The sequence below is a fragment of the Aethalodelphis obliquidens genome, unplaced genomic scaffold, assembly GCF_003676395.1.
Source record: "Aethalodelphis obliquidens isolate GAN/ISIS:26980383/991018 unplaced genomic scaffold, ASM367639v1 scaffold31, whole genome shotgun sequence".
NCBI lineage: Eukaryota > Metazoa > Chordata > Mammalia > Artiodactyla > Delphinidae > Aethalodelphis > Aethalodelphis obliquidens.
The window spans coordinates 6,381,159-6,407,051 of record NW_020837975.1 but is presented as its reverse complement, the minus strand read 5'-3'; the positions used below and the strand labels follow the sequence as shown (position 1 = coordinate 6,407,051).

At 54.6% G+C, this 25,893-nt stretch overlaps 1 long non-coding RNA gene across 1 annotated transcript; it reads right to left on the bottom strand.

The window, feature by feature from the left end:
* Positions 1-7,228: 7,228 nt before the first annotated feature.
* LOC113630877 (uncharacterized) lies at positions 7,229-14,941 on the bottom strand. Its single transcript, XR_003437125.1, has 3 exons — positions 14,588-14,941; positions 13,858-13,862; positions 7,229-7,239 (listed from the first exon to the last, which is right to left on the bottom strand). It is a non-coding gene; the product is annotated as an uncharacterized LOC113630877 (long non-coding RNA).
* Positions 14,942-25,893: the final 10,952 nt, after the last annotated feature.

Here is a 25,893-nt window from a genome sequence, read left to right as displayed (position 1 = left end):
ACGGGGGAAAGAAAAGAAAAAAGAGGTGCAGAAATTGCACTCGGGAACAGTTGTCTGTAATTGTTACCAAACTTTTGAAAAACAAGAAACAACAAAGAAATAAAAGCAGGAGATAATTAAGTACATCATTGTACACACCACTTGTTAATTAAGCTTTTACTCCGAGAACCTGACAGAATCTGCTTATGAGGTGATAATGTGCGGGAAGGTGGCATATGGTGAGCCATCTGCAATGCGAGCGCTCTGTCGAGGAGAACTTCCCTGCCCCACAAAGAGCAGGAGATGCTAAATGTGGTTTTCCGGAGCGAAGTGACTTATCTTCATTCTGTGCAGAAGATGAGTTGACGGTTCAGAGGGAGGATGAAAGAATGTTGTGAAGGGCAAGGGCGGAGGGGGCTCCGTCTATCTGTCCATAAGGGCTGCAGTGCCGCCTCCTCCCCGCAGACCACACGCCTCCGTGCTGCGTGGCCCAGACCAGGAGCCTTCCGGGGACCCTTTGGGTTTACTTATCTGTCTGAGGGCCGATCCTTTAAGGACACATGACACGCAGAGGAGAGGAGGCATAGCCATGGGCTCCAATCAGCTCCCCTCTGACATGCTCCTGCCCTGGGGGTGCAGGGGGCACAGGGGGCGCAGACCTGTGGAAGGTCTTGAGAAAAGTGAATGGGTGGGGGCGTCAATGGTTCCCTTATTTCTCAACTGTCAACCCGCTGCCTGCCATCCCACCATTAGAGCTCCTGCACTCGGAGGTCCTTAACCTCTTCGAGCCTGGTTCCTCAGCTGTAAAATGGAGATAAATTACCTACCCTGGTCACCGCCACGGGTTGATGTAAGACCTGGTAAGATGATGCAAAAGGTGTGAGGTTTACACATGAATGGAATTATTATCAACATTCAGCCTGGAGCCCTGCGAGCTCACGCCTCCGCTTTCAGTTAACCCCTGACCCGCCCGTCTGGAGCCACACGGCGCACCAGGCCCTCGGTCCTCGGGCAGTGCCCGCGGCTCCCTTCATCCTAAGGGCCTTCCCAGCTCTGCTGCTCGAGCTCTAGGAATCTGACACAAGCAGCCCTGCAGAAACCGGCTGCTGGAAGATAGGGGGCCACCTGGGAGACGGGGCTCTTGGGGGTCAACGGGTGGCTGGCCTCTGGGAGACAGGCTTGTCATGGATACAGCAGGGCTGGGGCGTGGGTGCAGGCACAGCCCTGCCAGGCTCCTGGCTCACGTCGCCTCCTTGGACTCTCCCCACCCCCTCTGTCCTCAGAACACATCACCACCCCAGCAGAGAGGGGCTGCTTTGGCCTCATGCTCACCCCTGGCCCTGTCACAGTGGAGTCACACAGTACAAAGCATGGTGACCTGTGTGTGTGGAAGCCTCCCACCCTTCCCCCATGGGTCCCCTAGCTCGGAACTGCCCTCTGCCCAGATTCAGGCCAGAACCGCAGCCTTTTGCTTCTAGACCCAAAAGTGGGGGGCGTATTCCCCTCCACTTCTGCTGGCGTGCGTCCACTGTACTCATCAAAGAATTTTCCACCCCACAAGGACTCTGGGAAAATCCCTATCGGGCTGAGGAGATGTGGTTACCCTGCTTCTGGGGTCCTCACCTCCCACCCGCTACCTGCCTCTCCACAGGGCTCCATGGTGGGCTCACTGTCCCACATCTGCGACTGCCCTGGCCCTTTTGCCAGTAGTTAATTCTTCCACACTCCTGGGAGACCCCTGCTCCTGTCACATGAGAAAAGGACCCTGTGCAGACCCGAGTCTGCTCCCTAGAAGGTAGGGCCGTGCCCGGTCGTCATGACTGAACTGAACAGACACTAATCTCCGCGTTATCTGCCTGAGCCTTTGCTGACAGGGCACCTGGACACAGAGTATCTCATTCCTTTCTTCCCTAGAGGCAGGTGGGCAGCTGGAGGGATGTGGGGGAGGGGATCGGGAGCCCCGGGTTCCGGGCTGGGCTGACACGTGCGTTGGTCTGGCCCCTCCCTTCTTTGAAGGTAGATGACAGTGTTGATCCCAGAAAAGACAGAGGTAGCAGCCTTCATACTCAACGTCTCTTGTCTCCGTGGATTTATTCCTCTCTGCATTTTATCAACAAAAGAAACCACAACATCATCACAGAAACAGACTCTTAGCTGCAAGGAATCTCGGAGATGGTGGAGTCCGCAACCCCTCATTTTACAGATGAGGAGAATCAGGCACTCTGGGCAGGAGGGACTTGCCCAAGGTCACCGAGGTGATGGGAGAACTCCCTGCCCCGGGACCCCACCGACAACAGCAGTGCAGGGCCCGACCAGTGAGCACCAAGCAGGTGGAGAAGGTGGCTGCGGTACGGAGGTGGCAGAGGGGAAAAGCCCCTTTGAGTAGGTGGTGTATCAGGACAGAACAGAAGGGTCTCCAGGAACAGGCAAATGGCTGCTGTATTTCTGAGAAAGAACCCCTGTTTATATGGCTAAGGGCCAGAGCTCCCTTCGGATATACTTTTTCTGACCAGTTGGGATGTCTTAGGAGAAAAAAGGTGGAATTAGGGCTTGGGGTGGAGTGGGAGGTGGGAAGTGGAGGCCAGAGAGCAGAGCTGGAAGGGAAGCTCAGTTCTAAGCCCAGATCCAGACGGTGGTGCAGAAAGACAGCTGAGGAGAGCCATCTGGGGGACCCAAGGCCCATGCTCAGCTCTTGGCTGGGTAGGGTTTGCCCGTGCGGCATCCATCTCAGAGGTCTGCCCAGCTGTGGGGTAGAGCTGACTCTGCACAGATCCTGGGCCGAAGTACCCAGGACATTCACAGGAGGACCCCAGGGACCACGTACCCGTCTCGGGTCCAGAACCTTGGCATCTGTTGGCTGAAGGGGTGGAGGAGAGGAGCCCTTTTGCTGGCTTTGAAATGAAGGCAGTGGTTCAGAGGTGAGGATGGTGGTGGGGGAGGAGGGATGGGGCAGCATTCTGAGACGATGCCTCCAAGCAAGGGAGTGAGGGGTCGACAGGTGAGGGGCCTTTGCTCCATGCTTGAGACCCTCTCCCCTCCCACCTCACCCCTGCAGACAGTTGCAGAGTCCCTCCGCAGAGGAAGGGGGAGTCTGGGATGGCAGAGAGCAGCACAGAATTTCCACTGGCCCAACCAGCACCTCGTCTTCACCCCATCCCCCCTGCAGTCCCCAAGGGACATCTCTCCAGCCAGCACTAACGCCCCCGGAAGGCTCAGACAGCCTGCCAGAGTCCCATTTTGAGCTGCCGCAGGTCCTGCAGGGGCCACCCTAAAGAGAGACGGCTCTCGCCCAGGAGCTTCAGGGAGCCAGGCCCCACTCCTGAGGGCTTGCACACCCCAGGTTCCTCTTCATGCACTTGCCCCAGAGGCCCTCCAAGCCAGGCCTGATGGGGTGAGTTCTGTCCCTGGCAGGGCCCCCCTGGCTGTCCCACAGCTTTTCTCTGCTCAGACAACGGAAAAGGCTCAGGTTAAGAGCCCAGGGTCTGGTCCTCAAGACCTCAGCTGAGCACCACCCACCTGGCCAGCTCTTCCCAGTTTCCTCCTACTCCTACTCCCAGGTGGCTTCTTTCTCAGGCCAGCTCCAGAAAAAAGAAACCCACTTATAGCCCTACTGATCCCTCTGAGTCTCGGAAAGCCTGCTGATTCACGCTGGCCACGGCCCTGCCTCGGTTCTCTGTCTCTTGCATCACTCTCCCCTCTGTTGAAGCCGCAGTGCCATTCCACTGCCCCTTTTCATGGGGCGAGGAATTCCTGTTCGGGTCGGGGGGGGGGCTCCCTCCTGTAGGCTCTCCTCATTTGCAGCTGCTTGTCATGGAATATCTGGGCAGGTGGGAGGCAGGGGAGAAGGGTGGTATGGGGGCAAAGGAGGTGAAGCTTGAAACAATGCAGCCATAGTGGCAATTATACTCCGCCAACCCCTGGATGTCAGAGATGAGTGGCCTGTGCGATGCAGAGTGAATCTCCGAAGAACTTGCTCGGGAATAATATGAATTGGTCGCCCTGGGTATAGCACTCAAATGGACAGCTCTACAGTATAAATACTTGTATACTTTCTCTTTTTTTTAATTTATTTCTTATTTATTTTTTACCGTGAGGGGTCTTTGTTGCTGCACGCGGGCTTTCTCTAGTTGCGGCGAGCGGGGGCTACTCTTCGTTGCAGTGCACGGGGTTCTCATTGCAGTGGCTTCTCTTGTTGCAGAGCACGGACTCTAGGCGCGCGGTCTTCAGCAGTTGTGGCGCACGGGCTTAGTTGCTCTACGGCATATGGGATCTTCCCCAACCAGGGCTCGAACCTGTGTCCCCTGCATTGGCAGGCAGATTCTTAACCACTGCGCCTCCAGGGAAACCCTTGTATTCTTTCTTTATTAGAAGGAACACAGTTTGAAAGAAGAGCTCTCAAACTTCGCTCCTTGCTCTCCATGCAAGAAGGGAAGATTTTTTAATGCTTTTGGTAAATCCCTAAAGACAATGTGCACGGGGATACTGGTCCTGTCACCTTCTGCTCCCCCATTGCTTTTTATCAGGTCTTGACTCTTTGGGTGTCTTCAGAGAAAATTCCCAGAAAGGGACCCAGGAAATCATGTCACCCATCCCCCTACCTCTGCTTAGACCCCAACTCGCCCCCCACAACCATCCCAGACGAGAGAGGAATAATCTCGTGCTCAAAGCTTTTCACAGCTGAGACTCATCTACTCCCAATCCTCCCTTTCCTGATGTCTTAGGATAGGATGGCAGGCTCTCCATCTATCCATCCGTCCATCCATCCATCCATCCGTCCGTCCATCCATCCGTCCGTCCATGCATCCGTTCATTCATCCATCCATCCTATAGCATGGAACCTGGAATTTCCCAGAGAGTCCCAATTGAATACAATTTCATTTTTTAAGGGAAGGTGATATTTCAATAAGGCCCTTAATGGGCTTGATCTTTTTTAAACCTTTATGTGAGGGACTTCACAAAGGCTACAAGTGTGATTGCTGTTTCTGAAGGCACGGTGACCAAGGAAGGACACCACCCAGTGCTTGTGTGAGTGGGAAGGCACTGCTGGATCCGGGTCATGGGCAGGGCCAGCAGCTGTCCAGACAGCCCCATCCTGTCGCCAGGAACTGGGACCATGTCGCCAGCCTTAGAAAAAGGGACCCTCGATGGCTGGTGACCCAGAAGGGACTGGGGCACTGGTTCCTAGGCTGTAATCTCACAAGGGATGAGTTCTTAAAAGCCAGAATGCCAATTATTTATTTACATTGAGAAATATAACTGCCATGGGGACCACAGCCTGAGGTTGGACCCATCAGCGCATTTCCCCCTGGAGAATAGTTGCTGTGGGAAGGTAAATCATAACTGGAAGTTTGGGGCAGGAATCAGACTGGAGGGAGAGGCCCTTGGAGCTGCATTTGTGTAGTTCTTTACTGAGAAAATATCAACGTCAAACAAAACAGCTGTGGAGGGGCTTCAGCCATCGGGCAGTGGGATGTCTGTGGCCCCAGTGGGGTAGTTTGCCCTACTTCTTAGCTGCCCAGCCTCTGAACCCTCTTCTGATGCTTGTGGGCCCCTCTCCCCCTACTAGGCAGAAAGTTTGCCTCCTTTTACAGAAATGCAAACTACCAGATATTCACTTTTCACACTCCTTTGCAGCTTGGTTGTGGCATGAGCCCCAGGCTCACCAGTGGCGCACGGCATCCCAGGCCTCGAGTGGGAGGCTGGGGGTGGGAGAAGCTTCCATTCCAGTGACAGTGGAGGCCTGGCCATTCTGGTTTCCAAGGCCAGCTGTTCTTCCAAGAGCTTCCAGCAGCCCCCAGCATCCAGGCCTGTCTGTCTACTGTGTAAACCGCAGGGGCTGGGACCTCAGGGGTGACAGTCGCGGCCTCCGGACCAGCTCTGCGGCTGAATTTCAGACACTGTTCCTAGTCGACTGCTTTGCAGAGTCTGAGCTTCCCGGTGTCCTTTTAATAAATTCCATTTCTGCTGACATCCACCAGCGTCATTCTCTGTGACCTGCAAATAAGAACCCTGCCTGATAGATGACCGCTTGGCACTGCTACCTGTCAGCTGTCCAGAGTCACACAGCTGGTGTGGCACACCTTGGACAAGCCCCGAGCTCCCCGCCTGCTGTGCTGTCAGCCCGGGGAGTCGTAGGGAGTCGTGAATGCCGCATGTGTGCTGAAGAGAGACCCATCCTTGCCAGGCGTGGTGGCCAGAAGAGGCTTATGGGAGACGGTGGGCCAGAAGGGTGAGTAAACTAAATGGGCTGAGAGCAAAGGGGATGGTTTTCTGGGGAAAAGACATTAAACTAAGCCTGACCACTTGGACAGTGGTGTTAGGAACTGGCTCAGGATTGGGGACGTGGCCCTTGTGCCAATATGTCACCCCCCAGCCCCTGGACACTGAGCTGACAGCAATGGGGAACAGAAAAATGAGCCCTTGGCAACAATTAATTGCTAAGATGCAAGGAAAAATTGTTTTGAATATTAAAATTATACATATAAAGCTATTAGGAGCATGATTCAGAGTTTATGAAAATATTATTTATATTGATTTATTCCCAGAGCCATCAAGACTCCTTGAAAATAATTAAAGTTGACATTTCCATCACTGAAGCTAAATGTTGATATCATATAATGAAAATTATATGCTTGGGATGGATGGCGCGTCTAGAAAGCATTAAAAGAAACACCAGCATCTGCGGATCTCCGTCTACTGCCCCCCCGGCCCCCCACTTATTATGTACCCAGCCACCGATGGACAGGCCTCTGAGGCTCTTTGCCCTCTGGCCTCTGGCCCAGCCCCCAGCCATCAGGCACCCCAGGGACTCTCAGAAATGAGGAGGAGGGCGAGGAGCACCCCCGGGGCCTTGAGCAAGGATGGGGCTCAGCCAGGGCCGTGAACCAGGCAGGGGCAGGGTCCAGACAGGGAGCCGGCTCAGCGAGGTCCTGGGCGGTGACTAAGCTGCTGAGTTCCTGCTGGCCTTGGAGGAAGAAAGGAAGTTAGGGAAGAGAAGGGAGAGAGGGGAAAGACGGAGAGCGAGGAAGGGAGGGAGGCTGAAGGAAAGGAAGGGAGGGAGGGAGGGAGGGGAAATTGCCTACACTTCTATGACCTCCAGGCTGGCAGCTGTATGGCAGTCTCCACCTCACTTGAGGCAGCCCATGACCACTGGCTTCTTCATTTGCTGACGGCTTTATAAGAGCTGGTGGTCTCCTCTCAGGAGCCGCGTCCTGTGTCATCACCCCATCCTCCAAGGGCCGTGGTGCTGTGTTCTCTGCCCTCCTCTCTCCACCAACCACACAGACAGCTGGCTTCTCGTGTCCACTTTTACCAGACCCTAGAGCAGAGGGAAGTGCCCTAAGATGAGGAATTTCACACCGCAAGCTGGGGACCCGTTGTTGAGTAGTGAAATCAATTTCATGGGCTGTGACCAGAATTACTACACACACACACACACACACACACACACACACACACACACAAAGTAGAATATATCAGCGGGTATGGCAAGCAGTGAAGAATAAATTTCTATGAAACCTTGTAAGTAAGTTATGTGGGTGCATGTATGGGTCCTGTGTAATATTTATTTTTCAAAAACAATGTGAAGCCTGTTTGTTGCTCTAGGATTTTGTCCAGATTTTAACGTTTCCATATGAATGTGGGTGAAAATGAGTACCTTCAACCCTATCATCCCTGTTCATTTCTATTTTGAATCCAGGATGGAATCAGGGCTACGACGGGGTGGGGTGGGAAGTAGAATCAGGTTAAACTACACACACTCACCCACACATCCAAACACACTCACACACACACACACGCACACACTACAGACCAGCAGAGACTCAGAATTTGTGCTCTGTCCGCACAGCCCGCACAGGAAAAGTTGGTCAGAGGGACCATCCAGCCACCCGGCTTTGTGCTCGCTCAAAGCCCACGAACATGTGGATTTGCTCTCATTGGTAACTTCCGAAGGCAGCAAGTGCCAAAGCGGGAGCTCCGTGTTGCTGCCACGGAACCAGCAAATCCCCTTTCTCCTGAGGGTCACCCAGAGGGCTTTTGAATAGACTGAACCATCACTGTGCCATACTGCGTGCATTCGTTCATGTTTTCGACTAACCTTCCTGAAACATCCACTGTGTCCCATGCTCCACGTGAAGGGTTGGTGGTTTTGAGACATGGGAGCCAAGTCCTGGCCTCGAGTTGTCTTCTCTGATGGGAGATAGAACTGGGCAACCGTGACAGCGCAGGATCCTATGGGCCCTGGCGGCCATGAGGGCCAAGGTGGGGAGGGCGGGTGCCAGGCTACTCCTGGCAAAGGGCAGCACCCTATGCAAAGGCGCAGAAGCCTCAGAGACCTGGCCGAGGGTGGAGTATGAGGAGGTCCGGCTGACAGAGACCTCAGGAGCCCAGAGTAGGAGTGAAGTTCTTGGAAAAGCTGAGTGGCTCTGAGGGTGGGTGGGTGCGGGAGGCTCCAGAGGGAGCAGATGCTCCCCAGCACTTGCAGGGAGGCTTGCTTCAGTTCTGACGAAAACAGGTGTCTGTGAGATGCTCAGACTGTGGGTCAAGCCACTGCCCTGTTGTTTTAAGAAGGGCGTTTTCATGAATGAAGGCGCCCTGCCCCCCAGGGGGATGAGGTTCCAGGAAGGGAAAGAATCCACCACGGGAGACACGTGCCTCCTCAGACGCCTGTGTGTCTCCCTCAAGCTTTCTTACCTCCAAGTACTCAGACCTGCCCTCCGCCCCCAGCTCAGGCCCAAGAATGCTAGATAAGCCATGGGAGGTGGGACCTCGGGCGGCCTCCCGTCTGGGCAGGTGGGCAGAGGCTGACAGGGAAGGATGCAGGGTTAATGGATGTCGAGACAACACAGGTTGCCTGAAAGGCCTTTTCCCTCAGATTCTGGGCCCCTCCCTTTAGCACGCTCCACCCCCTACCCCCCTCCCCACACAAGGAAAGGCCCAGAGAGGAGAGATCCTTGGGAGTGACCCTCGGGCATCCATGGGGAACACTGGTTCTTCCCCTTAACTTGTGCCCTCCCCTTGCCCTCTTCCCAAGAGCCTCTGATCTCTTTGGGGGGATCCTGGGCTCTGGGGAGGCACATGCTACCCCTGAGCTGGACCACATGACCTGGGCTGAGCCAATTGTGTGTCTTCTGCAGTGATTGGCTCAGGGCTAGTCACGTGACCTGCATCTGTCCAGTCCAATTGGAATGCAGCTTAGGACACTGGCTACTCTTTCTCACTTTCTTTCCTGCATAAATGAACTCGGAAGCACACAGGCCCCTAGAGCTTCTGGAAGCCATCTTGGCAACTATGCAGTGGTGTCAGGCTTGGAAACCAAACTGTGGACCACAGGGGAGCTATGGAAAGAAGCCCGCCTGCTGGGCCCCTCCACAGTCCGGGAGAGGGTCCCCACTCTGCAATGGGTTCAGATCCCAGTTTTGCCGCTCACTAGATGTGTGACCTCATGCAACTCAGAAGAGATGCTAATGATGGAACTTAGCAAACAGGTGCAAGGCTTAAAGGACCCAGTGCAAGCACTTAGCACTTCCCTGGGCACACAGAAGAGCTACATCCTCTTGTGCCAGGCCCTGTTCTAAAGGCTTTTCTTGCTCTAATGTAAGCCTCACACACCAGGCAACCACTACGGCTGAGCTTTAAAAGGTGAGTGGGGTGGGGGGGAAATGAGCGGGAACTAAGAAAGGGAGACGGCAAAGGCCCAGAGAAGTATAAGGTCATTGTGATTGTAGGAAACTATGAGCAGCTCCTTATTATTGGAGCCAAGGAGAAACCCAGCAGGAGCAGGTGATGGGGCTGAGCTGTGAGGAAGGGCCCATCACAGAAGACCTGGTGTACTTGGAGTTGAAACCATTCTCTGAACCAAGGATCACAAACCCAAACGCCAAAGTCAAACGTGAGACCTAACTGAGGGAAGCAGGGCGTGTGTGAGAGAACAGAGAAAGCCCAGAGGTACTGAGGGGCAATAGGGAGTGGTGAGGACGGTGGCCAACTAGAGAGCACTAGGGCTCTCATGGGAGCCTCCCCCACTCAGCCCCTTTGCACTGTTGCCTGCAGAGATTTGGGCTCAATGGGGCCACATCCGGTTTTGTTTTTTCAAGTAAAGCCAGAACTCCAGATTCATGTGTCAAGTCCCCTGATTGTAAAAGATTACGCACTTAAATTTCTCAGAAATACTGGGCAGGCCAGTGCCAAGAAGGTCCTGACAAATCATGGCTGCAGCCTGTGTTCGACCCACGGGCCGCCAGTTCGAGGCTCTGATGTGGGCGATGGAGATGCCCTAACCAGGAGAGCAGCACGTTTAGCTTTGTCTTTTCTAACAGGGACTCTGGCAGCTGTGAGAATAACTGCTTTAAGGGGAGCTGCCTGGTGGCTGGGAGGATGCTGGAATATTCCAGATGGGAGATAATAAAGACGTGGACAGGGATAAGGAAATGGATCTGAATTTGAGGAAGGTGTAAAAAGCACAGTCAGCTGGGCCTGGGGGCCCACACCTCCCACAGGATCCTGCATCCTCTGTGAGCCCTGGTGTGGGTACCACTCCCCCAGCACATGACCTGCCAGGTCATCCACGGCTCACGGGTGTGACACACACCAGGCAGAGTGCAGTTCCTGAAGGGCAGGGGCTGTGCTTTCCTCCCCACTTCTCAGGACCCACACACACCACACAGAGCACCCGGCACACGGTGGACCTGCTCCAAACATTAACGCCCTTGGGAGCAACTGCCATAGATCTATCGCGAGAGAGCCGTGCGCTCAGCCAGTCAAACACACGTGCACGGAACACCTCCTCTGTGCCAGGCTCTGGTCGAGCGCCGGGACAGCCAGGAACGTGTCACCTCAGCGAGGTGGGTGACTTGGTCGCCCTGCCCTCCTGGAGCAATGCGGGAGAGGTGGACATGATATGTCAAACATAGAGGGAAAGAGACGGTGATCAGCTCCGGGGGAAGCAAATCAGGCAAGGTGGGGATGGAGATGGAGTGACCAGGGATGCAGAGAGGCCCTCCTGAGAAGATGACTTGAAGGCACCAAGTGGGGGGAACGCTGGGGTGGAAGGTTCCAGAGAGAGCAGCACCTTCAAAGACGCAGAGGTGGGGTGTAGCTGGACCAGAGTGAACGAGGTGGGAGAGGCAGGAGAGGAAGCACAGGGCTGAGGGTGGAGCAGATCTTGTGGGGTCCTGTGGGCCGTCAGGAGGACTCGGACTCTGATGGGAGGCATCGCAGGGCTTAGAGCAAAGGAGAGCCGTGATCCGACTTGGGGTTAACAAGATGGCCCAGCTGCTGTGTTGAGTGTGGCGTAAGGGCGGGAGCGGTGAGGCCAGGCTGTTGCAGTCTGTCCAGAGAGATAGGGAGCAGCCAGACCAGAGGGAGAAGCCGTGGAGGTGGTGAGACCCAGCTCACATCGGGAGGTGGAGCTGGTGGCCAGTTGATGGATTGGGTGTGGGCTGTGAGAGAGGAGTCGAGGACAGCTCCCAGGATGGGGTCTGACCGGAAGGGTGGAGCTGCCATTCAGTGAGATGGGGAAGCTTCAGGAGGAGCAGGTAGGGTTTTTTCCTTGGTGGGGGGGAGCAAGGGGGTGCGGACAGGACAGCAGCACAGACATGATAGTTGCCGGCAGGAACGGAACACAGCACACGTGTGAGGCTCCCGCCCGAGTACTCTGCAGGCATGATCTCATTTAATCCTCACAACAGCCCGGGGAGAGAGGTGCTGCTTTTGCCCCCGGTGGCAGGACAATTGCTTAAGGTATTGTTCTGCATTCCTCCTGCTCATTCTTGCCTCCCAATGCCCCCTCCCCGTAACAAACCAAAACAAAATATGGGCAGCCGGGTCCCAGGTAGTGGAGGCAGAGACCAGAGAAGCTGCTTGAAGGGGCTTTTCTTGCCTTTGGTCAGAGCCTGAGCTCAGAGACGAGCTAGTATCTGGTGGGGCTTGGGGAGGGGAGGCAGAGCCTCTGGTCAGGCTGTAGAGGGGCTGCGAGGGGCTCTCCGTCTCCCCCAGAGCCCCAAGCAGCAGAGCGCAGTCCAAAGAAACCACAAATGCCCCCATGTTACAATGAACGGAGACACCAGATACTTGCGTGACCTTTATGGGGAGCCCAAGCATAACTGAGAAGGAGTTCCCTCCCAGAATAGCAAGACTGGGTATCCAGGTCCGATTTTTCTGGTCAGAAAACCTGGCCAGCATGGCTTACACCCAGCCTTGCGCAGAAGCTGGTCTGCAGGGACTTGCGAGAGCCAATTGTGTGCGTCTCTTCCCAACTCCATGTTCGACGTCATCCAGATGGTAGCTTGAATCAGCCACAGTAGGAGTATTTACACTGTGGGAATCGGCAAACACTACACATCAGGACTTTCCTCCAGAATGCATGTTGGTAAACATTTACTAACACACTACTGCTTAAACCCTTGTCCTCAAAGTGTATTGTGACTTGTACTGGCTAACGCCACTGGGCCATCCAGGACTAGGACTGACTATGGGACACCCAGATGTCATCCCTAGGGCTCAGACTTTCTCTCCACATCAGGTACCTCCCAGGGTGGCAAAGTGGAGCTGGTATCTGGCTCCAGATCCTAGAAGTCCCAGTTTATTCGAGACCCCAGTGGAGGCAAGAGCTTCTCCGTCCCACAAGTCCCAGCAGAAGCCCCATAACTGAGCCTCATGGGTCCCACCAGGCCACGTGCTCACCCTGAACCAATCATAATGACCAGGAAGAAGAAAATGCTGATGGGCCCGGCCTGGATCAGGAGGTATTTTGTGTGTGCTGGGAGAACTCCTACACAAACCAGCATACTGAGAGACGCGAAGGGCTCGTTCCTCAGAGGAAAACCTGAGGGCAGGAGCATGGGGTTTAGGGTAGGATTTAATTCCCCACCTGCTCTGGGAGCCTGGCAGAGGTTCCTTTATTGTGAACTGAGGCACTCCGGCACAGCTTGGCTGAAATCTCCCCCAGACAGTTGGGGACTACGCCCTGGTCCCTCAAGCCTCATTCCTGAGAATGAAGAACACAGTTGCAGCCCTCAGGCTAGATGGGATGTCTCAGTCCAGGACAAGCCTGAGGAAAGGGAACATCAGTGGCATAAACGTGCTGCTGCCCCCGGGTCTTGGATGGTACAAGCCATGTCTTTGTTGGGGCATTAGGAAGGCTTTGGGGGAGCACCAAGCAACAGAGAAGCCTGGGACCATCAGGGAGTATTTTCCAGCTGTACATTACCACCCATGAGTGGGAGACTCAGTTTATGGTTTTCAACCAGGCTTTTCTTTTAGGGGGGGAAAAATAGGAAAGAGAACACAAAATATTGGAGTGTAACACATATAGTAAGAGAAAGCATCAGTTCACAAGATTTTGTGTCAGTTCATGAAATTTTGTCTCAATTTTAGGTTTTGTAGATACAAATATTGTATATATTTTGTCCTGATATTAAAATGCATTTCAAAAAAGTTTAGAAAATAGTAGCTCTGTCCGACCCTAAACAGAGAGGCAAAGTGATCTGCCCAAGGTCACACAGCAAACCGGTATGAGAACGATACCGTGGTTTTCTGGCCACCCATAGACTCAGCGGCTGATTTTTGGAGCAGCTGCTCTATGCCAGGCACCGTGCTAGATGCTGGGAGAGGGCTGCTTGGATGACACAGACACATGAGCCATTTTAATGCAAGAGGTGTGTTGGGAGCCCAGAGGAGACATCTGGGCCAGTCCCCAGGCAGGGACTGGGAGTGGGGAAGGGAAAGAATGAGGACCAGGAAAGGATTCCTAGAGGAGGGGCCTGTGTGGTCAGCTGTGGTCAGCTGTGCATTTGTTCCCGAGGTTCGTTTCTAGAGGGCACAGTTCAGACAGGACGAGGTGCAGTGTGCCTTTAGAGGGGCTGGCGGGGATGCTACTCTGTCTGAGGCTGGGGGTTCACTGCCTACACTGAACTCCATTTCAAGGCTCTGCCTCCAGACTCCATTGCCCATCTCTGGCTCTGGCCGGGGAGGGGATCCCCAAACAGCCAACAGCTCCGGGCTGGCGTGGGCCCTCGGCCAGGCTGAAAGAAGGCATCAGTTGCATTTTCCGTCCTGGGCCTGACCTCTGGATCCCCTGGGCCCCTGGGCCCCCTCTGCCCTAGTTCTGGGCCTCTGAGCTACCCAGCCCACCCAGGCCCCGCCAGCCTGGGTGCTCCGGAGGACAGGGATGGTGCCGTAGAAGCTGGGAGGTGAGTGGTAAATGCTGAGTGGCTGAAACCAGGCCTGGAGGGGCCTGTGCCTCCCTGCGCCCCACGGTCCTCACCCCCTAGGCCAGACTCCCTTCCCAGGCACCCTAGGGCTGGGCGGCCTGGGCAGGGTGAACTAGGTCCCCCAGTACCCACCCTCCATGGAGGGGTGTCTCTGCTATTGAGGCAGGAGATAGATGGGCTCCAGGCTAAGCATTTACAACTGGCCTCCTGTTCACACCTCCTAGGGTGAGAAGAAGATGGGCTCCAGGCGGGACACTCATTCAGCCCCCCGTTTACATTTCCTGAAGCAAGAGACAAACGGGCTCCAGGACTACGTATTTATGACCGGACTCCTGTCTGTATTTCGAGATCTACACCTCAATATTAAAACCAGCAACGGAAATAGGGTAAATAACCAGACATTGGACATTTTTATGGCAGGAACAGAGTGGGACTAAACCCTGTTAAAAGATCAAGAGGTCATACATTTCCCACCCCTGGGGCTAGGGAAGTATTGCACATGCACAGAAAGGCTCCTTGGGGGGTCAGAAAGGAGGGGGCACCACCCCATAATATGTGATGCTAAGGCCATCCCGTAGGCCTCTGGGCTGTAACCCATCTTGGAAAAAAAGTTGCGCACACACGTTGGGGAGGGTCCTAAGGCAGGTCAAGTGTGGAAAAAGAAACCAGATAATTGGCCAATGGTACACAAAGACCCGGAAGAACTGCCCTGTATAAATGATTTAACTGCCTCTTTACTGCACTCCTCCTCATTAGGAAGAATGGCCACACCCTTTCTCTCCGGGTGGGCATCTCTGCCTTGCTTCCATCTTAACAAACTGTTTCTCTGTGTGCTCTCCCACTTGTTGTTGCGCTATGTCTCATTAATAATAAACTTTGTACCTGTTTTTACAGTTTTGCCTCCGTGAGAAATGCATTTTTCACTGAGGGCAAGAGTCAGGGGGTGTGGTGGCTAGGATTCCTAGTTTTATCCAGGCTACCCAGGTTCAATTCCTGGGCAGGGAATTAAGATCTCGCTTCACGCCACCACTCACCGCTGCCTCTCTGAGATCACTCTCTGTCAGCGCCCCACTGGAGACAATCCTGGGCTTGGGGCAAGGCAGCAGGGAGGCCAGAAGCCTAATTAATGCAAAAGGCACTAAACTCGGGCTCCCCTGTCTGCCACGAGCAAGCCGTGAGGTTTAGAGCCAGCAATTCCCCCACACTGGACCCCGGGCCCCCAGCCACAAGAGGAGAATGATGTCCAAAGTTGCTGCCAGCCCCAGAGGCTGAAGACTCCTCAATCTCAGCCTCTTCCTCTGGAAGTCCTTCTAAGCATCTCACCTGCAACCCACTAGCTTGCGGCAATATCCATGAGCAACAGTTGTCTCCAGGCTGAGAAGCCAGGTGCTGGAACCCAAACCCCACCCAGCCTGGGCTCCGTTCAGCAACCCAGCAGCCACTCCCCGCCCCCAGGAAGCCTGGTCCAGGTGGGCAGGTTGACAGAAGAGCTGGGGACTGGATACTCACAGGCTGATGAGGAAGCTCCGCTGTGCTGGTGTGAGTTCATTACCCTGGAGGCCAAGGACAGAGGAATACTTCGCAAAGCCAGAGCCGCCTGTGACTTATTCATCCTCCATTGTTGTAAGAGAGAGCCATGGGGGCACCCAGCCTGGGGGGGAAGCTCCACGTGCTGCCTCTTGCCCAGAAGGACAGGCTCTTCTCACTCCCACCCCTAGCCCTGGCCTGAGCCCAACGGGGACTTGGCCAGGGTCATCGGAGGGCCCTGGGTCCCTCCCTTGCCCTCTCTGGTCCTGGCAACACCTCTGGACTAGGTGGCATGCTCTGACACGTTCCGTGCCATGGAACCTGAGGGTGGGGCCAGGATCAAGACCTTGGCCTGCCACAGGAGGCACTAGCCTGGGAGAGAGAGTAACCACGGGCTCAATACAGTCGCAACCAGACCACAAGCAGGCAGCCGTACAGCACTGGCCACTGTGGGCTAGAGAGACGGGCATGGGCGCGGTGTGACATTTGCCCAACTGTCTCACACACGCACACACACACATACAGAGTTGCAAGCAGTGGGGGTGGGTATCAGATGCCCTAGGGATCCACCCCCAGCACTTGTCCATGGCAGTTCCAGGACCCCCAAGGGCTTGGTCGTAGCAGAGGGAAGGGATGACTAGCCTTGTCCCAAAAGCCAGTGTCACGCCCACAACCTGAGCATCCTCCACTGCCTCGTGAGCCCTCAGAACCTCCCATTCATCCGCCTAAACAACCTCCTCCTTCCTTGCAGCTTCCTAATAGGAAGCAGGTGGGCGTGCAGGTGAGGGCAACCTCCTCGTCCCTGCGTGGGCCCTGTGCCCGTTCCTGTGTGTTCTGACCTGCCCAGAGTGCTGGGGCAGGAGTCACTCTTGGGAATGCCGGGACCCCACCCCAGCCCCCAGCCCAGATGCCCCGGAGCAGACCTGCCTCTCTGCGGACGGTCCCTCTGGCCATCTTGGTCCAGGCTCAGCCCAGGGGGTGGTCTGAAGCCCAGGCCTTTCCTGCTCCTCACCACACGCAGCTCAGACCTAGCCCCAGAGGAACCTTCCTCCGCAGCACAAAGCCACGCCGCACTCCAGCCTAGCCCGGCACCCTGGGGCTGCCTTGGACAGGAGGGGCTGGGGGACCAGGAGGGAGATGCGAGCACAGGATACAGCCAGCCTGGGGCAGGGGGCGAGTGCCAGGGAGGGAGGGGAGGCTGTCCTGGGGAGGTCTCCCACTCCTCCCTCCCCTCCCACCCAGGCTACTGCCACTGTCGTTTACACAGCTTCCCTAGACTCTACTAGCAAGCTTCATTTCCAGGAACTGAGGTCCCGAGGGGAGGACACTCGGAGGTAGGGGTTGGGCAGGCATCCACCCTCAGGCCTGCTGCCTGGGACCTCATCCCCATCTCCAGCACTGTCCTGCCCTTGGGCCCGTCTCTGCCCTTCTCAGGACCTCAGTCTTCTTATCTGTAAAAAGGATGCTTTGGGCTTCATAATCTCTAGGGCCCCTTCCTGATTCTCCCTTCCTTCCAGGTGAGCTGCATCCTCCCAGCCTCTGACCTGGATTACCTTTGGCCTCTAGCCAGCTGTGCCGCCTCAGGCAGGATTTCAGCCTCTCTGAGCTTGTTTAGTCCTTTGTACACTGGGCTCATATCCCTTGCCCTACTGACCTCGGAGTCTGTTGTGAGGCTCAAATGTTATCAAGGATGGGAATGTGCCTTAAAAAAAAATTTTTTTTTATTGAAGTATAGTTGATTTACAATATTGTGTTAATTTATGCTGTACAACAAAGTGATTCAGTTATACACACACACATATATATATATATATATATACTTTTTTAAATATTCTTTTCCATTATGGTTTATCTCAAGGTATTGAATATAGTTCCCTGTGCTATACAGTAGGTCCTTGTTTATCCACTCTATACATAATAGTTGGCATCTGCTAATCCCAAAAGCCCAATACTTCCCTCCTCCACCCTCCTCCCCCTTGGCAACCACAAGTCTGTTCTCTATGTTTGTGAGTCTCTTTCTGTTTTGTAGATACATTCATTTGTGTCGTATTTTAGATTCCACATATAGGTGATATATGGTATTTATCTTTCTCTTTCTGACTTACTTCACTTCATATGATAATTTCTAGTTGCATCCAAGTTACTACAAATGGTATTATTTCATTCTTTTTTATGGCTGAGTAGTATTCCATTGTATACATGTACCACATCTTCTTTATCCATTTCATCTGTTGATGGACATTTAGGTTGTTTCCATGTCTAGACTATTAGTACTGCTATGAACATACGGGTGCATGTATCTTTTCAAATTATAGTTTTGTCTGGATATAGGCCCAGGAGTGGGATTGCTGGATCATATGGTAATTCTATTTTTTTAATTATTATTTATTTGGCTGCACCGGGTCTTAGTTGCGGCACACGGGATCTTCTAGTTGCGGCATGCGAACTCTTAGTTGTGGCATGCAGGACCTTTAGTTGCAGCATGTGGGATCTAGTTCCCTGAATAGGGATCGAACCTGGGCCCCCTGCATTGGGAGCACAGAGTCTTAGCCACTGGACCACCAGGGAAGTGCCCTCTATTTTTAGTGTTTTGAGGAAACTTCATACAGTTTTCCATAGTGGCTGCACCAACTTACATTCCCACCAACAATGTAGGAGTGTTCCCTTTTCTCCACAAGGGGTGGGAATGTGCTTTGAAACCATGAAGCCCCCTGCAGATGTGTGGTAGAGGGACTGCATAATTCTGAGGTCTCCAGGTGCCAACCTGGACCTGTTTTGTTTGGCTGGCCTGGTGTCATCTCGTATCTGAATGCCATCAGGCAGAGCACACACTGTCCGGTATAAGCCAGGCCTCCCCACTGTTCTCTCAGAGCGGCCAGCTGCGTCATACAGCTGCCTTTGTGTCTGGCCCCAGATTTTGTGGCATCAAGTCCTCACTCCCAGCTGGAAGCTTCTGGGGTCCTGTGGGTACCTCCCAACAGGAAGATCACACGCCTGGAACATACAGCTTCTGGAGGTCCCAGCAGGCTGCCTCTGCCTCCTGCCCCCCTCCCCACACCCTCCAATGCCTGGGGCCCCCCAGCCTCCTGGGCCCGAGGGTAGGAAGGGGCCCACAGGTTCTGCCTTCAGCCGCGGCTTATGACAAATTGCTCCCACGGGTTCTGAAATGACCGCACAGTTTTCCCTTTTACCGGTTAGAAATTTGCCAAGTCTCCCCCAGCCTGGGCCCCCCCTAGTCTACATCCTGCCTGTGCTCCTCAGACCTTAAAGAATATTTAACCACCTGTTAAATGATTTATCCCGTTGAAGCTCCAGAGCTCAGGGCATCTCACGGGCCTCCTGGAGAATTAACTAGAGCCATAAATCAAAGCGACATTTGAGAAATTTCCAGCTGCCCCAGACAGTAGGCAGTGGCTCGGGCCCAGACATGGCATTTAGATGGGGCTGTGGTGGCGGGGAAATGGCATTTAGGATGGAGCGGCAAGAGCGCTGGTGGGAAGCGGCCTCCAGGCCGGCTCTGGAGGAGGTGGTGGGCCAAGGGCATTCTGCGTCCACAGGGCTCTGTGGGGGCTGCGGGCACATCCTCTTGGCTCTTTGTGTCAAATGCACGCAGCACCTTAATCCCTCACACACCCAGAGCCTGCAAAGAGCTTTCCCACCTGTTGTCTCGCCTGATTTCAGAACAGCCCAGGGAGACTGGCGTGGGGAATGAGGGCAGTTAGGCCTAATGGTGGGGTTCCCAGCAGCTGCTGTCAGGGGCGGGGCAGTCCTGACTTGTGGCAGCCCAAGAGTGACAAGAGTGGAGGGACGCAGGGATAAGACAGCGACTTGGGTCGAGGCCTGGTGGCAAAAGATGATCAGGTGAGGCGTGTTCATATTCTGGTTCAGGGTTCAAGGGCAGCAGAGGGAAGGAAGGTAGGAGAAGTTGATAATGAGCGCCAACTATGTGCTAAACTCAGAACCAAGTTGCAGAGATGAACCCCTTAAAACCCACAAGAACCTAAGAAGGGGGGGTAGTTCTTTAAACCCCATTTTACAGATGGGTAAACTGAGGTTAGCAAGTATCAGAGCTAGGAATTGAACCCAGAATGGTCCGACTTCAAATTCTGTGCTTTTCTTCCCCACTATGAGGTCTGCTAAAAAATGAAAACTAAAATGTACCGGTCACTTGACTATGCCTGGCACTCCACTTACCTGCATTATCACCTGGAGTCCTTACAGCAACCCCGGGAGGTTGGGTCTCTTATTCTTTCCATTTACAGATGAGGAAGCTGAGGCCCCTAAGCCCCCAGTTCTAAGACCCCCAGCCAGTCTGACCCCAGTGTCCCTGGTCTGTACCCACCACACATACGGTCTCCAGTGTTTGGAGGCTCCGTGTGGAAGGCTTGGCGGCAGTACCTTCCAGGCAAGAACGAGCCAACTGGATCATCAGGTCCTGTCTTGGAGGGAGAGGAGAGAATTCCACAGGAAGAGGGCCTCAAGCCAGATGCTCAAAGACCAGGCTGGGGCCAGCAGATAGAGTGCTGAGGATGGAGGCTGCAAGGAGTCCCTGGGGGTTCCATGGGCACCTGTGCCAGAGCTCTTGTCAGCAGGCCTCAGTGGGCCCCAGACACCCAGCCATCATCGGCTCCAAGGCAGAGGGGCGAGGCCTCGGCCTGGGCTCATCTCCATTCAGGAGGGCACCCCCAGGGAGGCGGCGGCTGCACCCCGCTGTTTCTCTGCAGTGAGGAGGAGTCACCCTGAGCCACTGTCTCTTCCACCCCTGGAGAGTGAAGGCTAGCGGGGGAGGCCCTCACTGCTGGGGTCAGAATCTGCAAGGGACCTGACTGTGGTCGCTGAGGCTCAGAGAGATTGAATAACTCGCCCAAGGTCAACAGTTGGTAAGGGGTGGAGCTCTGAGAAGGCCACGCCCACCGTGGATATGAGAGAAGGAATCAAGCTGTCATAGGGAGCCAAGGACATTATCGAGAGGCTCTGGTGTCATTCCTACAGGCAGCAGGGCCTGGTACAGGGACCCAGCTGCTGGCCTCCCACTCCTCAGACCGGTTGGTCAGCCCAGGATCATCCCACCCCAAAACGTGCCCCTCCACCAACTACCCCTTCCCAGGGTGTAAATTCAGCCAAGTTCCCAAAGAGACCGGCGCCCCCTAGTGTCTGCTCAGGGCACAGCCCAGGCTCCCCAGGCTGGGAGCCACTCACCGCCTCGGCAAAAGGGCGAGAGACCCAAAGAGTGGTGAGGAGGGTGGAGTCTGTTCCAGATCCCACCTGTCCCCTCTGCGGGCCTCGTGCTGCCCTCCTACCAGCCCCTCCCGCTCTGAGTCCCCAACCTTCCACCCAATCACCCTCTCCCCTCCCCGCCATCAGATCATTCCCATTCTGTGCCTCCGTTTCTCAGGCCAGATCCCAGTGGCTCAGAATGACAGGGCCAGAAGGGGCTCAGGGACCCGCTGTCATATCGCAGATGTGAGGCCTGAGGCAACAGGGCCAACTGATGCCAAGGTCTGCATTCCTGGCACATGGTGAATGCTCCCTCGGCAGACGTCTGCTTTCCAGAGCCCCGGTCCTGCTGTTGCTGGAAACACTGCTGTAGCTGGGCTCGCCTCACTCATCCAGGACCCAGCTCCAGCCCCGCCCCCAGCCACCTCCCCGTCCCCAAGCCACAGGCCAGGCGAGGGCTCCGAGGATTTAGGGAGGCCTGCTTCTGCCTTTGAGGTCCCTGAGAACAGACTTAGTAATGGATTCGTGGAGCGACAGCATTGCAAGCCCAGGAAGCGGGAGTCACGTTCCAGGTAACTGGAGTGGGGAGGGTGCTGGGCCCTGGAGAGTACACTCTGAGAGCCGCCACTCTGAGGGACAATGTCAGAACACCCCCAGCGGATGGAAACAATTCAGGAGCTTCTAGACAAGGGAAGGGGAGGCTCATTCGCGTGTTAGCCTGTGCACGGTCACCTGTCCCTGCCAGGAGAGGGGCAGGTCTAAAGCCTTGTGCAGAAGGGGGCATGGGGTCGAGGATAGGCCTGATGCAACCCAGACCTCGGACTCAAGTCCAGAAAGAAAGGCCCTGCGCCTCTTCATGGCTCTGCGAGTGGAGCCCCAGGGTCACCTGCCCCCAAGAGTGGCTTTAAGAGGCTGACGGGCTCTGACACCAGAATGGTAGGAGTTCCCCACTGAGCACTTATACGAGTCAGAGCCAGACCCTCTGATGTTGGCCACCATGAAGATCCCATTCAACAGCTCGCACCGCAGCAGGAAGGGTCTCTAGGGCTCTGGGAGGGGCTGGGGGAGCTGGGAGCTGTTGGGGGTGGTTGGGGGTGCGTCCTCCTTGCTGCTCCTCCAGAGGCTCAGAGGCAGCTCTGGTTCCCTCTTCCCAGCCCCCGAGCTCAGGAGTGGAGGAGATGCAGAGTGCAGCCAGAATCTCATGGGGACAAACTTCTGTTATTTGGGGGTGCAGCTGAAGAAGGCTGATCTCCGGAGCAGCCAGCCCTGGAGACCCCACGTGCCAGCAGCAGGATGTCGATCAAGTGAGCTAATGGCCTGCACCCCCCTGTCCCCATCTGTACAATGGGACCTACAGGTGCCCCAAGATGCTGAGTGTTAGCACTGGATGAGGCCCGGTTCAATGCCTGGCTTGTTGTAGGAGCTCCCTGGCCTTAGTTCCTTCCTCTGTCCCCACCGCATCTCTGGGGAGTCACCTCTGGGCACCCCTTCTCTCCCCCACCTGCCTCTGTAGCCAGCAAACCCCTCAGGGCCACCCACTTACCTCTTGAATCTGGCCAGAGAGGATGCCTCGTTCACAGTGGTGAGGTGTGAAGATTGATACCCTGCGTCCTCAGGGATGACCTGGAAGGCCAGTAGAAAGTGCTCAGTCTGCCCACCTCTGGAACATCCTGGTGGACCACTCAGATGTGGCTGGCAAGGCCCCAGGGCCTGTGTGGAAACACCCAAAGCTCGGGGTAACCCTGAAGGCCAAAGAATGAGGAGGGACCCTGGGGCACAGGACCCGGTAGAGGAGCCGAGGAAGGAGCTCTCTGGAGTGGAGAGCCCAGCTGGGAGCCCGCAGTACTCAGGGCCCAGATGGAGGAGCAGTCAGCTCTCCCCGGGGAGGGCAGAGGGTGATCCCACCAGGAGGAGACAAACGGCCAGATGGCAGAGAGAAGGCACTGGCTGCAGCCTCCACTGGGAAAATTAATTAAGCCTTCAATTAGCGCAGGCCTGCCCCTCTTGGTTCCAAGGGACGCCCAGGGCCCTGGCTGCCCTGCGTGAGCCAAGAGTTAACAACTCAGCCCTAAGTGAACTCAGCAGACAGCCAGAACCGCCGACCCTCCATGTGCCTGCCTGCCTGCCAGGGCTCCAGGCTGGAAGGAGGGGTGGCGGTGCCTCTCTGGATCCCCTTGGTGACCAGGAATCAAGTCACCTCATAGGCTAGCTGGTGGTGGGATGGCATGGTGGATCCTCTTACCCCTGGGACCTGTGTGTCCTTGTACTACTCCAGAAAGAACCCCAGCATGTCGGGGCAGGGAGGCCCTGAGAGGTTTCAATGCAACATTTACTGTGCCTGATATGGTGTGGGGTGCTGGAAACAAAGATGAATGAGCCCAGGCCTGCCCTCCAGGAGCTCATGGTCAGCTGAAGGGGCGGGGCTACGGAGGAAATAGATATGAAACCCACGCTCGCCAGACTGTCCATGGCCGGTGCTGTGGACAGCAGCACCCTCCAAGAGGTATTCAGGGAGGGGTCTCAGCTTAAGAACAGGAGAGAGCTGCTTCCAGGTGGCAGGGTGAACACATGGTCCCACCCTTTGTATTACAGGTGAACAACCTAAGGCCCAGAGAGGGCAGGCGACTGTCCCAAGGGCACACAGTTATTCCAGGGCAGGACCAGAACTGGAACTCAAGCTAGAACCCACCCCTGAGGCTGTAAAGAGTTTGCCTCCCCACACCGCACAAGGCAAACTGAGGCCCAGAGAGTCACTTAATCAGGACCTTGAATGGAGCCCTCCTGGTACCCATGCCCCACCCTGAGAAAGGCTGGCCCTCCAAGGGTCATGCCTGGGAGTCCACTCACCGTCTTTTCTACTGTGAGCACACCAGAGAGCAGCCTCTCCCTTGGGTACACAGGCTTTTCCTGCCCCTTCCACCTCCCCATCTCCTGCTCACACCCCAAAACATTCCCCCAGCACCTCAAGCGGATGGGGCAGGCCACCAAGAACAGCCAAGCTCCACTCAACCCTCCCAGCGCTGGCCAGGGCCAGGCTTAAAGCCTGCTGCGCAGGCTTACCCAGGGAGCTGGTCAAAATGCAGACTCCCAGGTCCCTCCCAGGACCCGATGAATCAGACTCTCTGGAAATGGGGCATAAGAATCTGCACTTCCACATAAGCCCTGTAGGGTTTTTTTTTCATAAATGTTATTAGTGGATACATAAATACAGAAAAGCGTATAAGGCATAAGTGAATTATTCAATGCATTCTTACAAGCTGCACATCTGTTTAATCTACACCAGATCAAGAAATAAAACATCAGTAGCCCCTCAGAAACCCCCTGCTGCCCCCTTCCCACCAAGCCCCCCAGAGGGCGCCACTACCCTTACTTCTAACAGCTTAGACCAGCGTTGCCCGCTTTTGAACTTCACGTGTATGGAATTCTACAGACACTTGGGTCTGGCTTTTCCTGCCCAACATTGTTTCTGCGGCTCATTGATATTGTTACATGCAGTAGTGGTTTATGTCCCCTCACTGCCAAGTATCTTTCCAACCTATGACTGTGCCACAATTTGTCTTCATTAGTGGGCATCGGGTTGTTTCTTAGCTTTAGGATCGCAAAAGAGGGTTGCTATGAAAATTCTACTCCGTATACCCCTGTGGACATGTGTATGCATTTCCGAAGGGTGCCTATCTACGAGTGGAACGTTGCATCCTGGGGTTTGCTTGTGTGCAGGTTCAACAGATACCGCAAATGATTTTCCAAAGTAGCTGTACCGATTTAGACTTCCACCCGAAGCGTCTGGAAGTTTCCGTTGCTCCACATCCTCCCCGACAGTTGGTACACGTCTCTCTGCATTTGAGCCTTTCTGGCGGGTGTGCAGTGGGATCATTTTATGCTTCAGCTCGCATTTCCCTGATGACTAATGATGTTGAGCACATTTTCTCCTGTTTATTGGCCATTTGGGCATCTTCTTTCATGAAGTGCCTGTTCAGATCTTTTGCCAGTTTTTTAATCAGATTGTCTTTTTCTTTATCGATTTATAGGAGTTCTGTATATATTTGGAATTCCAGTCCTTTGTTGGAGATGTGTATTGTAAATATCTTCTTCAGCTTGGCGTCTTGCCTTTTTACTCAATGATATCCTTTGATGAACAGAGTTTTTCATTTGAATATAGTCCAAATTATCCTTTGGGGTTTTTTTGGCGGGGAGGGGTAACATTTCTTGTGTTCTGTGTCCAGGTGATTTTATACACATGGAAGTTTGAGGGGTGTGAGTGGAGCTCTTCCAGGTGGACGGCAGTCCTTGTTATCGCGAACCTCTACTTCCTTCTCAGCCAGAGACACAGAATTGCTTAATTATACCAGCTACACTTACTGAGTATTTACCCTGCTTTCAGGCACTTTACCTGTTGTAGGACATCCTTGTGAGCATCTGCTCAGCCGGTGTCCCTGTACCATGTGTGCTGAGAACCACTCCTGAGACAAAAGGGCCACGGGGTGTGGCACCAGGGTGACCCCGGCACCCTGGCCACAGATGATTGGACGGGAGCAGACACTTACGAGGCTGAGCCAATCAGGCTCTCTCTCTGGGGGGTCGGAGTTTGTCTGAGGGGCAGTCCTCTCAGTCCAGACCACAGCAAGGAAGAGATGATGGGAACTCAGGAGCTAAGGCTGCCATGGGGGCTGCAGGTGAGCACATCCAGCCCCGTACCCCTGGAAGCCATAAACACGGTCTGCAGAGGAAGACAGAGGAAGCAGACATACAGAGAGGAGCAAGAGATGAAGGGTGGAGTGTGGATACTGGCCCTCCTGCTGCACCGCCACCCCGGGGGACCTGGAAGACTCTCAGCATCCTTCCAATAAATCCCCCTTTCTGTTTAACGTGAATCATGTTCTTGCAACCAAGAGTATCTTCACCTAGATATGATTATCACCTTGAATCCTCAGAGCAATGGATTCTTCCTTTTTTTAGA